Genomic DNA, 14,584 nt, shown 5'->3' on the forward strand with positions numbered 1-14,584 from the left:
ACGGTGTATATGACACCATCACGGTGGTATTGAAATTGGTTGTATGTATTAACTATGGTTTATCATGAGTAGGTAGGCTACATTCAAACGTTTTTGATTGGGTTATTGGATGCTGAATAAAATTGTTCTTTTATTACATACATCGATCTAGTTTTACTTTCTAAACTGAAATAATATATCATCGGCTGTTTTTCAAAAGGCTTTATTGACAATTTACTCGAACAGCGATAAATGAGTATGAAGTTTTGCGACCATAAATAATACATAATAAGAAAAAAAAACTAAGTTTTATTTGCTTATGTGTGATGCAATTAAATGAAATTATGACGTCTATTACAAGAGTCAAGCAAAACTTGGATGTTATAGTTTCAACTCTACGATGCTCAGTTAATTAAATCATGTTTGGCTATCTCCGATGGAACTCGGAAGCTTCGAGAATGTCACAAAGCTCTTGAAATAAATTCAAATCTATTTCTTAGCAATTGTCGACTGGATTTTGACAAGCAGGGCCGGCGGAACACTTTTTTCCCGAGTGGGTAGTAGGTAGATTCAGAGTGATTTCTACCCGTACAGACGAAAGTTCAGAGATGGCTTGTGTAAGTGAAAATGAAAATTCCCTGATAATAGATGGTGACCATTTGGAAACACCCTTTGTTAATAGGCTGTATGGTCGACGGCTCAGCGAAAATGTGTTTGTCGCTTACTGATACTAAATGGAACATTTGTAAACTAAGTATCAATTACTCCATTCTTTTAAATTTCGTTGCATTGATTTTCCGTTCCCTGCGATAGAACCTTCTTTGGTGGGTACTGAAGCCAGCACGATAGTATTGACTAATTGAGAGGTATCTTCCACGATCGACATTTATTCAGGTTTAGTGGAGGACGGTTTGAATATTTCTCCGATGGCAAAAATAATACCGATAAGTCTCCTTTTCACTGCAAATCATATCCATCTAATACTATCGGCCCCTAGATGATCTTCTTCCGATATTTCGCGTGATCTAACTAAACAACACTCGGGCGTGTACGATTAAGTATTTTGTCTAAGTACCCGCCCGGAAAGTAGAGATTGATGGTGTACTCTCCGGAAGGAGCCTTAATTGCGAAATATAGGATTGGCCCTTCCAGAAACCTTCGATTTAGTCAGTGAAAATTCTAATATGCAAGTAATTGCGTTAAGCGAAAATTGAGGAGTATAAGCATTATACAATTATTTTCCTATGTTTTGCACAATGCAATGCAGACACTTAGGTAATAGAATGAGATATTTATGGCAGATCGCGAAGCTTCAACTAGTTTTTCAGTATTTCTTGTCAGAGGGCGCTCGAAAATAGGCAAATTTCGTGGGACAATGGTATTTTAAGAATCCCAAAGGTATTAACAAACCTTGGTTAAAGGGGATGGATGAAGATCGTTACTTCCTTCGGCTGATAGCTCGTACGTTTAATGCGCATATTCAGCGTATTGGGGTCGTAGAGAGCGATCTCTGCGCTTGTGGTGACGGTTATCACAACAATAAACATGTTGTCTGGTCGTGTGCCTGGTGTTCTAGCCGCAGATCTTCGTTAAACGAATCTTTTCGGCCTCGATCTAGTCCAAGATGTACTAGCTGTTCTCGATCTCTCCTATATGTCTTTCATACACATATTTTTAAACATGACGGATTTTCAAATATAGATATCTCTTCTCTTTTGGTTGACATGCTAACAGCTACCTGGAAATCTGATCCAAGGAGGCCAGTCGGCGATCCGGTTTATGATGTTCTGAAAGGGATCTGCCGTTTGCCAAAAAGATGCAGGTTTTATTCTTTTTTCCTTGTCATTGTTGTCCGACCTCTCTTCACTTTTCCTGATATGGTCTCTGTTACTGATGTTGGAATCAATATTTTTTTTGTGCTTGTGTATGTCTTATATCTTCCTTATAAAAAGTCTACTAGTGTTTCTCCTTGTTTCAATTTTAAATCAATAATTATTCTTGCTTAAAAATTACAAATTGTTTATCAAATCTTTAAAAATATTTCTAGCTTTATTTCTAAAAAATCCATTGATATTTTTTGTAAACATAACGAAAAAATCAAATTTTAAACAAATCCTAATTGTTATCCCATATTTCCACGAAACTTTAAATTTAAAGAAATTTGTATCTGAATGACATTGTTGCACATCGAAAATATCAGATGCATGCATTTTGTGCGCGAGACACATAAGTTGGTAATATCAGGTTTTTGTTTGTTCAAAACTTTCGAGTGGGTAATTACCCCCTCGATGATTTTCGAGTGGGTAGTAATACCCATACTACCCACGTATTCCGTCGGCCCTGTTGACAAGCTTTGTCTCAAAGCAAAGGTAAAGTATCCTTGCTGATTGAATTTAATTAAGATCGGATTTCTGGTTTCGGAGCTATGAGTTAAAGAATATGATAACACGTCATATTTGCATACAAACTTGAACCTTTTGCTGCCTTTCTCATTTAGAAAGAGTAATTATTCACTCTAATAATCGACAACCTATACGCTGTCAATTATTTTTGACGAAGAAAGGTGACGTTAAAATTGAAATTAAATAAAAATAAAAGTAAAATAAAATAATAAATAAAATAAATTGAAATACATTATTTTTTTAAGTGACATATAGAGGGTACTAAGTAGCAAAATTGAAATAATGATACCATTAGATAGGTTTATCAACCGTCCTTATTTTCAAGGACATGCCCCAAATTTCGAGGTTTTTGGGAAGCGAAAGAAGAAAAAAAGAACAGATAACATTTGACCGGTGTAAGCTTTGCGACCTACAAAATAGTTTTTCTACAACATTTACATTTTCAAATTCAAGACTCCTAACAAGGATACGGATAACATATTGTAGGTGCAGGGGGCCCGCCTCCCCACCGGGTAAGTCCCACCATTCGTTGTATTTTGTCCGAATGGCCGTACGGTCTTGTACTCATTTCAGACAGCACACCACAAAGCCCGCCCGGTCCCCGGCCTAATAACAGCAACGGCTTCCGGGAACGCTCCGCAAAATCCTCTTTGAAATCGGCACAGCCAATCCAACATTCTACGATGGGACCGCAGAACACCGACACACAGTGGAACGCCGTGGGCCAGAGCACTGCGGTTACTGTCCCCGAAGCTCTGTTGAACGGGCTTCAACAGAGCCTCGGGGACCTCCAGGCCATCATCGCTCGCTACAACCCCAAAGTGCTCGCCATTCATGAAACGCACATCTCCGAGATCACCGGGACTCCGGACCGGTGGAAACATTAACTTTCAAACCATCGAACTGGCCACCCGATCCGACATCCCTGGGGACGAAATTCGACTAGACACACAGCTGCTTGCGATCGCAAGAAGAATCCAGGTACCCACCCCATGCACCATCGCGACTGTTTACATACCCCAAGAGGTCCAAGCAGTCGGAAAAAAGCTCGATCACCTGATTCGTCCACTCCCAACCCCACACCTTATTATGGGCGACTTTAATGCCCACTACCTCGCGCGGGGTTTGCTCCGTCTCGGCGGTCGCGGAAAAGAGATACTGAAAGCCGTGGAAATCAACGGAGCCATCATATGGAAGCCCGATGTTTGCTAGATGTTTGCTAGAGGCCCAGCTTTAACAAAGATCGACCTCTCCATATGCTCCAGCTCTCTAGCACATGGCTACCTGTGGTTCGTGCTTTCGGATTCCTGCAGCAGCGACCACCACCCGATCCTGGTCAGACACAAAGGCCCCTTCCAACAACAACCCGCCGGCGTCGATGGCTCTACAAAGAAGCTGACTGCACTTCGAGGAGACTTTCACTGACCAATTCGACCCACTAAAGTCGTACACCCCCGATAAACTCTCCGACATTATCCACATCGCTGCTGAGTCGAGCATCCCCGGTACCAGCGGGGCCCCATGGCGGAGAGCGGTTCACTGGTGGTGCACCGTGGTGGCTACCGCTATTAAAATCCGCCGTCGAGTTCTTCGAACCCTCCGAAAAACACCAATCGACAGCCCACATTGGGCCACCCGGTCCAGCCGTTTCCGGCAGCTGCGTAGTGATGCACGAAAAGCCATCGCAGAGGCTAAAACCGCCAGTTGGAACACCTTCCTAGATGGGATCCATCTCGACTGGCCAACGGAAGAAATCCGGCGCCGAATCAACGCGCTCAGTGGAAAGAGGCGCAATACTGGATTTTCGTTCGACATTGGAGGCGCCGCAACCATACAACCCCGCGAAATAGCCGAAGACCTGGGAAGATATTTTCACAAACGCCTCGCTACCCCCCGCCGAGTTCCAAAAATCGACTCGAGGCCAACCCCCGTTAACTTCCCCCGGTCAAGAAAATAGCCACCCGAATAGACAACATTGGCTATCCACGCCTTCGAAATCTACCGCCATCCGGAAAAAGAGCCTTACTCCAGTGTTACAATCGAATCTGGGAGAGCGAGCCCCTTCCGGATTCGTGGAAGATGGCCTTGATCATCCCGATCCCCTAAAGGATCCAGGGACACACGCACGGCCAAAGACTTTCGGCCCATTAGTCTACTCTCCTGCATTTGCAAAACTTCCAAGAGAACTGCCAACAGAAGGCTGATTGATATCCTGGAACAACGCCAACTACTGGATAGCCGACAACACGCCTTCCGGAAAGTGAGGAGCACCGGATCCTACCTGGCATCCCTGGGAAAGAATCTCGAGCAGGCCAGTATGGACGGCCTTCACGCAGATATCGCTGCGCTCGACATTGAACAGGCGTACTACAACGTAAGGCGCGAGGGCATCCTTCGTCAACTCGATCGCTGGGGAATCAGAGGAAACCTGGACCTCTATATTCAACGTTTCCTTCACGACCGTAGATTCCGTGTAGGAATAGGCGGCAGCGAGTCCGGAGTCTACACAGAGGAAAACAGAGTACCCCAGGGGCGTACTCCGTTTTACTGGCGGTCACCATTTTCGTCATATTCATGAATTCAATATTCGCCACCCTTCCCAAGGGAGTTTTCATTTTCGTATACGCCGATGATATTGTGGTAGTCGTGATTGGAAGGACTGGCAACCGAAATCGGATTCCAACTATCGGCCAGCTTTTACACCCACCTCTGCGATTCGTTCCACTGGGCCACCGACTGCCCGATCCGCATAGCACGTACCCCGATCGCGTACAGGATGAAACCGACCATCCTCGGAATTACCCCTGATCGCAAAACCTCCTTCGCCCCCACTTCCGGAGGGTGAAAGTCGAGTGCGCCAACCGCAGGCAACAGAGGAACCGCACTGCGGGTTGGCGAAGTCCTCATCCACAATCGAATTTATTACGGGATTGCGATAACCGGGAAAATTTTCGAAGGCATCAACAACATCCTGGCCCCGCTGTACCGCTTCCCAACTTCTACCAAGCACACCAGCAGAAAGCGCCTGAGTGGAGACCGGCATGCTGCCGTTCTGATGCAAAATCGCCCTCGTCATTCTTCGGCGGGCACTGGGTGTACTCGAGAGGACCTATGGAAATGACGAATCCGCAACACTTCAAACGCTCGAAACGGCTCGAAGAAAGCCGGGGAGGTAGGGGTCGGTGTTAGCCCAACTGGCTCCTCCTTCCGGCTTCCTCCCGAGTGCTCGGTGTTTTCGGCTCAAGCAGCAGCCATCGGCCTGGCCCTAACCCAAAAGTCCGAGGACTCATCGATCACCATATTTACAGACTCCCTCTCAGTGCTCCACGCACTTGAGACCGGCTAATCTCATCATCCTTTTATACAGGCCATCGGACTTGAAACCGACTCCCTCACCACCATCTGTTGGATCCCCGGACACTGTGGAATTCAGGGGAATTCTCTCTGTCAAATGGGACGACCGCCAGGACTGAAGAGACCAGAAAATCCTTTTCAGGCGGCGGACTGGGCACACCAAAGTGCCCCGTGCGCACACGGTGTCCGACGTCCCCCCCACTTGCTGTACATGTGCGACCCGGCAAATCGTAGAGTATATACTCACCAACTGTATCGAATATCAGGACCTCCGGACAAGGCGCGATCTCCCACTGTCTATCCGAGATACCCTGTCTAATGACCCGGTCGGGGAGGATATCATGATCAGCTTCATTAAGGACACCTCAGTATTTAAAGCAAACCCAGTCAGCGACCATCCAGCACGGCCAACCAGCAATCTTGCCACCTACAACCGCGGTCCTCTCGTCACACCTGGACTGAGTGATGGGAGGGTTAACCGTGGCCCACCAAGATACCCACGACAGCGCAGCCTCCAGCGCCTCTAACTATCCAACATGAGCCACGGAGCAGCCAGCAAGTTAACCATCCCCAACCGTGGGCCCATCGCTACATTCGGGTGATGGGAGGGTTCACCGACCTCCCCCCCCCCCCCCAAAGGACCAATCACCTTACGCCCAAAATTTGGCAAGACACCCAGATTGAGCAGATTACTACAATCCCGACGGCATCACAAAACACACACGCTCCCTCCCAATGGAAGTTGAACCGGAACCAAAAAACAAAGAAAATAGCAGAGCTAGGAAAAAAGCCCCCTTCCCTACATTGGCCCCGACCGCGGACGTACCGGCTCAACCCGACGAGACTCCGGCGGCTGCTGGTGCAGCAGGCCCAGCTAACCCCCGGGTGAGTACGAATACAATATCCCTTCCCACCCGACAGACATACGGCTCCGAATCCTTTTCAGATTTACCATAACCACGAACACTCCAGCACCTCAAGCCAACCTGTAACTCGGGAACCAAAAGTCAGAACTGAACTAAATTCAATAGCAGTTAATGGGAGTACTATATCTTTCATTTGAAATCAAGTTTGTAAAAATCGGTTATGAGTTTACTGTGAAATTCAAACTTAGTTAGTTCCCCAGGGGGCATCAAGAACCATCATAGGTGGCCAATGTGATCAAAGCCACTTTGATTGGTCATTAGTGACCTAGACCCAGTGGCGGTGCTAAGGGGGGGGGGGGGGGAAGGGGGCAGCAGATGCTACTCAACATAATTATCTATTAGTGATTATCATTGTTCATTAATTGCGATAAACGTTAAGTTCGTGTGAAACGTTTGAATTCATATTGTTTTGGCGACTGTAAAAGATTAAGAGTGTTAATGATCACAAATACGACGGATCTGACGGAACAAAACAATATATATCTGGACCTGAACCTCAAACGTAACGATCTTAGCAAATGCAAGCGAAAATTGTTTTTAAAAAATCCTTTATTAATAACTTAACCCATTTTGAGAAAAAAAAAACTATAATGGCCTGAAGTTAACAAAAGGAAGAATAAAGCTGAAAGTTCAGTTTATGTCTCACAAATATGGAACAAGAAAAATTGGATTCTTACTGCTATAATTTAAAGTAAATTTGATGTTAATTTTTTGTCTTATGTTTATATTAACACTGTCTAATTGTGGCAAATACATCCCACACGCTATACGGCGTTTTATTTAATTTCAATAACGTTTCCAAACTCACAATAGCAATAGGTTTTTGACAACGGCGAAATTTTTGAACTAATCCCTTTAACTCTCTTGTTACCTACCGTATCAATCAGTCTAATACCACCAGTCTCAGTTTTGTGCCCTGAACACCACTTTGACTTTCCTTTGTTGTTCGACTTTCGAACAATAACTGAGTGTGTAATTGAAAATCGCACACTTATCGTGACTTACTTTATGACTTATCTGCACTTAGTTTATAAAGTAAATAAAGATATCGAAATATGAAGACTTTTATAAAAAAAGCACGAATTTTTTTTTAGGAAATCCTTGGAAAGTGACACGGAAAATCGAAACCATCAATATAGAGTACCAACAGATCACTAAAGTTTGAAAACATGTAAAAAATAACTTCACTGCAGATTTGTTTTTCAAAGGTTAACTGCTTGATGCCGAGGGCCGGAGTATTTTTTCAGGAGACACTATGACGGACTGACAGCATCTAAATGTCGGTTTAAATAGTTGCGATCGACGGTGTTGTTACCGTTTCGATTAGGTGATGCGTGGGGTGAAGCGGTTGCTTGTTTCAAGGACCGCTTTCTCCAGTGAGTGAAGATTTTCAATGACGATCGCATAGGATGGGACAAAGTTGTATGTCCCTTCGAACTCGTATCCGTTCGCAGTATTGCTGTGTTGGATTTGTTCTTCACAAGGTTGGTACCGCGCGTCATGTTTTGCACTAAATAAAGGCAAATAGGCCATTGTAGTAATAAAACCGCGAGTGGCTAGTACGCAGAGAATCAAAGTCCAATCAAAGCCGCTCTAAGCACTTTTTTACAGAAATACTAAGGAAGACCACGTCTCACCATGACAAATCGTTATGCTCTCTTGGCTCGGGAAGAGTATGACTCTGATGATCCACATCGTGAGACATCTGTTACTGCTCCTAAAAACTGTAATCGAACGAGATTTTTTTGTTAAGGTAAAAACATTTGTTATGAACGACCGAATATAACAGCTACAGGGATCGCTGACACAAAGCCGAAGCAAACAGCTCCAGGTCTTGGAAATTTGAGAGCTTTCAGCATTTCAAGAAACACCAAAAAGTGGGTTATCTTCTCGCTGATAAACGATCTAACGTTCTTCATGGTCTTAGCTACAATTTTAAAGAGGTGACTTGATTTACTACCCATGATCAAATATTTGTCCCTTTTTTGTTGCTATCTAACTAAGAAAACGAGCGTTAAGTTTGCAACAAATTTCACTATTTTCAATTGGAAGTCAGTGCAGCTCGTTATTTAATCTTCTATCAACTTTAGATTTGATTTCAATGTTATTTATTGTGAAGGACTCTACTCCTATTCAGATAGGGCCGTTGCGTACTCTTTTGACACTGTTGGTGGAATTTCAGTTCAGTGCCCCATTTTCAATTCGACTCACGAACAATAATTTAGCGTGCATAGCGCATTTATCATACTTATTTTAATATTCATCCTTACTTATTGTATACAGCAGATTTCAGCGTGCCTGTAAGCTTGGCGCCCTTAGCAGGGGTCAACCTGACCAACCAAGCACTACAGGTCTGCATAGCCCATTGACTAACCAGCTCAATGAACATTTTGTAGCTGGTTTGCTTCGTACCGTATCGTACTTTGTTCGACCGAGTCTAAAGTACCTGCCAGAATACATCTCTGAATTTTACTGCTGGTGGGCTCATCGGCGGTCACCATCCTCACCATACAATCCTCCGGTAAAATCTCTTCCTCTTAAGTCTTCTGAATCATCCAGTGAAGTGCTCTACCCAATTACCTCATTTGTCATAATACTGTTTCCACCTATCGATAATTTCAAACATATCTCCCGTGACACATAGCCTTCGCGAGTATAGCTCTATCGCCACGTTATCTGGATCTACCGTTATTTTCGTCCGAATACCGAGTTTCTTCTGATCCGTGCTTGTTTGTATCTAATGTTTCAAAGATTTTCTTCCATTTAATTCCACTATGTTGTGGTGGATATTGTTACCGTCGAGGCAATTCAATTAAAATAAAAGAAAGCATAATTAAAATAAAGAATAAAAAAATGTTAAATGTTGTGTTTGTATTTAGGATTAAAAAAATATAATTATACACGTATTAAAAATAATAAAACTTACCTTACTTTAAAATCAAAAATCACACTCTAGGAACAAAATTTAAAAGACAGTTAGGAGATAGATAAAACAAAATTTGTTAAAACACATTGACAAGATTCAACCCTGTTGTTGCTACCAACGTAATAAAAAGGTTAAGACTGTCGGAGTCGAAAAGGGAATAAGAAAAGGGAGCTAAAAAAAGGGAAAAAGGAAGAGCTACTGGGTTCTGAGCGAAGGGAAAGGGTTATTCCGGTGCAACCATTCGACGAAGCACATCATCGAAGTTTTTTTGACGAAGATTTTTAAAAGTGAAAATTAACACCGCAGTTGAATAATTAGTTATTCACCACGGTTCAAACTACCAACGATTCGGTGGAAAATAGATACGAATCAGGACCCGAAAATCTAGCCTTCAAGCAAGTGCTGCGGTTAGCAGAAGCGAGAATCCGCCCAGAGACAAACCCGTGGGAACCGATCGGTCTGGAAAGACGATCACGGGACACCCGAAAAGGAAATTCGTCCGACACGGGTGAAGCAAACCACGAGCTCCCAGCAGGCACACGACGACCGCTACAGTGTATTCCAGCTTCTCCCGCCCAGCGATCTACATAACGCCACAGCGTAGATCACTTCCCGCCTTCAACATCACCATCACGAGCAGCATCAGCAGCAGCCAGCCGGCCAACATACACGTCACACCAGATACACATTGTAAGTTGATAGGGAATAAAAGTGTAAATTAAAAAGAGTTGTTTTACGTTTCTTCCCGGTCCCTTAATCAGCATCTATATTAAAGAGCCGACCCTGAGAGCAAGCGTGCTACTCACGATCGAGCTAGCGGCCCGAAAAATAAGGCTGTTGCAAAGCCCAGCCTCGCTAGATCCCCGTGGCTTGACCAGGGATCGAGGTCCTTGCACGGTTAACCCTTCTGGACCGTAGAGTAACAATATATAGTGGAATTAAATGGAAGAAAATCTTTGAAACATTACGTACATTCCACTAAGACCTCCGTTCGCGTATATATTGTTTGTATCGTTTCTCGTTCACTTTCGTATGGTGCTGCATCATTCTTGCCTTTGCTGTATTCTTCTCTTTATCTCAATAGTGCTACCTGTGGTGCTTCATAAGTTGCTCCAGCCATCAAGAGTAGTCACACCTACCTATTCTTCCGTTGGTAGGGCCGTCTCCAGCTTCTGCACGTATTTCTGCAGCACCATCGTAGCTGCCAGATGTTGAGCCTCGGCGTCCATGCTCACTAGTGTTGTACTAACATTTCTGTGGTTGTGAATATCACGTATCGTTGGCCGTTGTCGTTCGTAACGGAGTGCAGACTGTCCGGTTCATTCACCGGTTTGTACCTACTAACCTATCTGGGCGTTTATGTCGCCGTAAATCAGTTTAACATCCCATCGTGAGCAGCTGTCATAGAAACGCTCCAGATCCGCCTAAAATGCATCTTTTTCATTCGCTGGTTTGCCTTTATGTGGGCAGTGAACGTTGAAGATACGGTAGTTGAAGAAACGGGCTTTTGCTTCTTACTACACACATTCTCTTGCTATTACTTGTGCAAGCGTGGACGAATCTTTTCTAGGTTGTTTGTTGTGCCCAAGGATGCAAAATGCCTACCTTTTCTACGGCTGTAATATTTTTGCCTACATTCTCCTTTTTATTCTTTGACGCTGCTGCCGTTCGCTACTGCAGGACGCTCAGCGCTGTATGGCAGCCTGTGTGTAAAGCAATAACATGATAAAAAATACCACCCCTAGTACAGCCACCAGACGCGAGCAGTACAGTTTCTCTTTCCTTGAATTACACTTTTTAATATTTTTAATCTATTAATTATTTTTAACCACAAACAACGACAATGAATGCGGTTCATTTACGACACGACCGGCATCAACTCTTTCGTGTGCTATCTCTTTGAATGGACAGAGAAGAGTGTACAAAGCGAGAGGTCAAACTTTACTGCGCCACACTCTCACCGAGCAGCCGGAGTACAGCAGCAAATTAAAAATGTAGTTTACTTCTGTACGGAAAAGTGTACTCGGTCTGGTTACCGTTCTGGCAGCAGCAGCAGTGATGTGTCGCTGTGACGGGCTATCCGGCTTGTGTAAATGTAAATATACCGGGTATATGTAGTTTACCGGTACCGTCCGCATCCCTGGTTGTGCCGCCGCTCTGGTAGAATGTGGCTGCTCGATGTTAGCTTTTTCACACCTTCTGTCCTGCCGAGCAAAGTTTGTGCAATGCTACGACCCCTTAGTTACGAGTTTACAGCCCGTCGTGTAAAATTCGGTCGATCCCCTGGAAGTCAAGCGCCTTACAGTTCCAAATTTCCAATAGCACTTTTGTCATAGCATGACTTAATTGATCCGATCCGTTCGCAAAGCTGTGTTTCCGAACGGCTTGTTACACCTGCACAAACTTACTATCTGGTGGGAGGCTTCTCATTTCGCTACTGAAGGTGACGATAGCCCACAGATTATGTGTCCAACAAAAAGAAAACAGGCCGTCCCGGGTAGCCGCCAATTCAAAAGTTTTTAGATATGTCAATTTTTAAATGATTTAGGACACCTTTTGGATGTTTTGAATTCAGGAAATCATCCACTTTTAGAATCAGTGAAATTGAACACGACGAATATATCTGGTTAATCCTGCTAATCCGATTTTCCAGTACTTAGAAACAATTTGTAACCTTGGAATTATTTCGGAGGGTTCTTATCGTTGTGGGATCATATGACGATTTGACCTCGGAACGGTCACTCACGGCCTTGCGGGTACCTGCTCCAGAAAGAGCGTTGCGGGGTCAATTATATTATTATACATTTTATATCCCAGTATTGGGGCTTACCTCCAGAAATCCGAATAACTGTGATCCAGATGCATTTTTACAGATTTTAAAAGTGGTTGAGTTCTGAAATTCAAAACATTCAAATGTGTCTATATTGGAGAAAAAATGCCATAGCTACGAGTATTTCGGTTTTGGGGGTACTCGGCTACCCTGCCGGGCTGTTACGGGTTAAATAAATCCAAAAGCCCTTCCTCAAACCTCCGATCACTGTATCATTAGTTTTTTTTTTCACAAAAGCGATGCTTGGTATTATTCCAAGATGTCACTAAGTTGCAATTTCCAGTTTGAGAAAAAGTACTGCAATTTAATGAATTAAAATCTGCAAAGGGGTTTGCTGTTGGACACATAACGGTTAAATGCGACCTTGTGAACAGAGTTGTAACCTCACTTTGCTCATCGTGATTAATACGCAACGCTGCCGCAAAGCTACTTGGTCAAGTTTGAATACGTTTTATTCGGTTGATTCCAAATGGATAAAAAGTGTATTCATTTCATTATTGGAAGTTTAATAAAAAAAATAAATCGTTTTTAGGTGCAATATATTTACAACCGCGGAAAACTCTATTGATGAGATAGTTTGGTTATTCAGCAAAATGTAAGGGAGCGGCAAATTTAACTTTTAACCCCGAGCGGCAAAAAGCCTAGCGCCGCCACTGCCTAGACCCGCTAATCCAAGTAATGTTGAGCCCATTTGAATATGCATTACATCATTCAGACATCATAGGGTTACCAGTTTATATGGGAATTTGCTGTGTGACCACACTCTTCAACCCGTAACTCCGGAACCGGGGGTCCGATCAATTAAAAAATCAATAGTGTCTTATGGGAGCGTTATACCGTTCATTTGACTAAGTTTGTACAAATCGGTTCAGCCATCTCTAAGAAAAGTGAGTGACATTATTTGACACACACACATACACACACAGACATTTTGCGATCTCGACAAACTGAATCGAATGGGATATGACACTCCGACCTCTGGGACTCGGTTGAAAAGTTGATTTTTGAAGTGAATTCGCAGGCTTTCTTTATATGAGAAAGGCAAAAAGCTCTACATTACTTGGATGTTCCAGTTCCCGCTTACCGATGGCACCCAGAAGCTTCGAGAAAGTCGCTAAGTTGCTAAAATAAATTCAAAACTCTTTATCGGAAATTGTTGACTCGATTTTCACAAACTTTGTATCAAATCGCATTTCATTAGGAACGGAGTTCTGGTGCCGGAGTTATGAGTTAAGCCGGAGGCCGATGTCGTTGAGATTTTTCAGAGGTGAAAAATCTGTGGTCACGCCGGAAGGGAAGTAAAGCCGTTGATCCCCGGTCCACGAGTTGATGGGCCAATACCTAGTCCGGCTAGTAGAGGCACCTCTCTGGCGTCGGTGTTTTCCATCGTTGCAGATTGAGGAAAATAACTAGGACATGAAGAAGAAGAAGAGCGCAAGGGGACTACTTTATGTCAGAAGGTTTTTTTTCCAAAATCATGTTAACTTCTTGATTTATTGTGTGGATGCAATTGAATGTCGCGCTCGTAAAAATAAAAGGGTATGTTCAAAAACTGCGTAACACGCATCTAGTAATCTTGTTTTGGAGAGTCAAGCCGAGAAAAACGCTGTTCAAGATATACTTTTTCATTGAGCCTTATGAATTAGACAACCTTGTTTTAGTATTCTTCTAAAAGTAGTTTTGATTGTTTCCGGAATACAAAGACATTTCCGACAAAAATTCGAATAGTACTGTTATATTTAATATGCAGGTCAGTTCATCTATCTGAATGATTCCACAATGAATTTCTTCAATACACATAGTTTAAATGCTTCTAGAAACGATAGCGTTTTTATATTTTTGCACCATTGTAACTACACTACTTAACTTGCCAATTATCGATTACAGTTTTTTTTCAAGGCTGTCAAACTAGTACGCTAATAAAAATCCCAAAATAAGAGTAAATTTTAGATCATATAGGGTAAGTGTACCAGTTATAGCAATAGTTATTTTAGTCTAGCATATTTTAACGATTTTTATGCAAACCAAAAGTCACATTCTTTGCAACTTTTCAATTTCAGGAAGTTGCAAGTATCCGCAATGAGTAAACAATCAAGAAAAATATAGATATTACTCATTGTCGTTCTTTAAATGGTTTTGTTATCCGTTTCGTTTTACACCAGTTATG

This window comes from Topomyia yanbarensis, chromosome 3 (assembly GCF_030247195.1).
Source record: "Topomyia yanbarensis strain Yona2022 chromosome 3, ASM3024719v1, whole genome shotgun sequence".
Classification (NCBI taxonomy): Eukaryota; Metazoa; Arthropoda; class Insecta; order Diptera; family Culicidae; genus Topomyia; species Topomyia yanbarensis.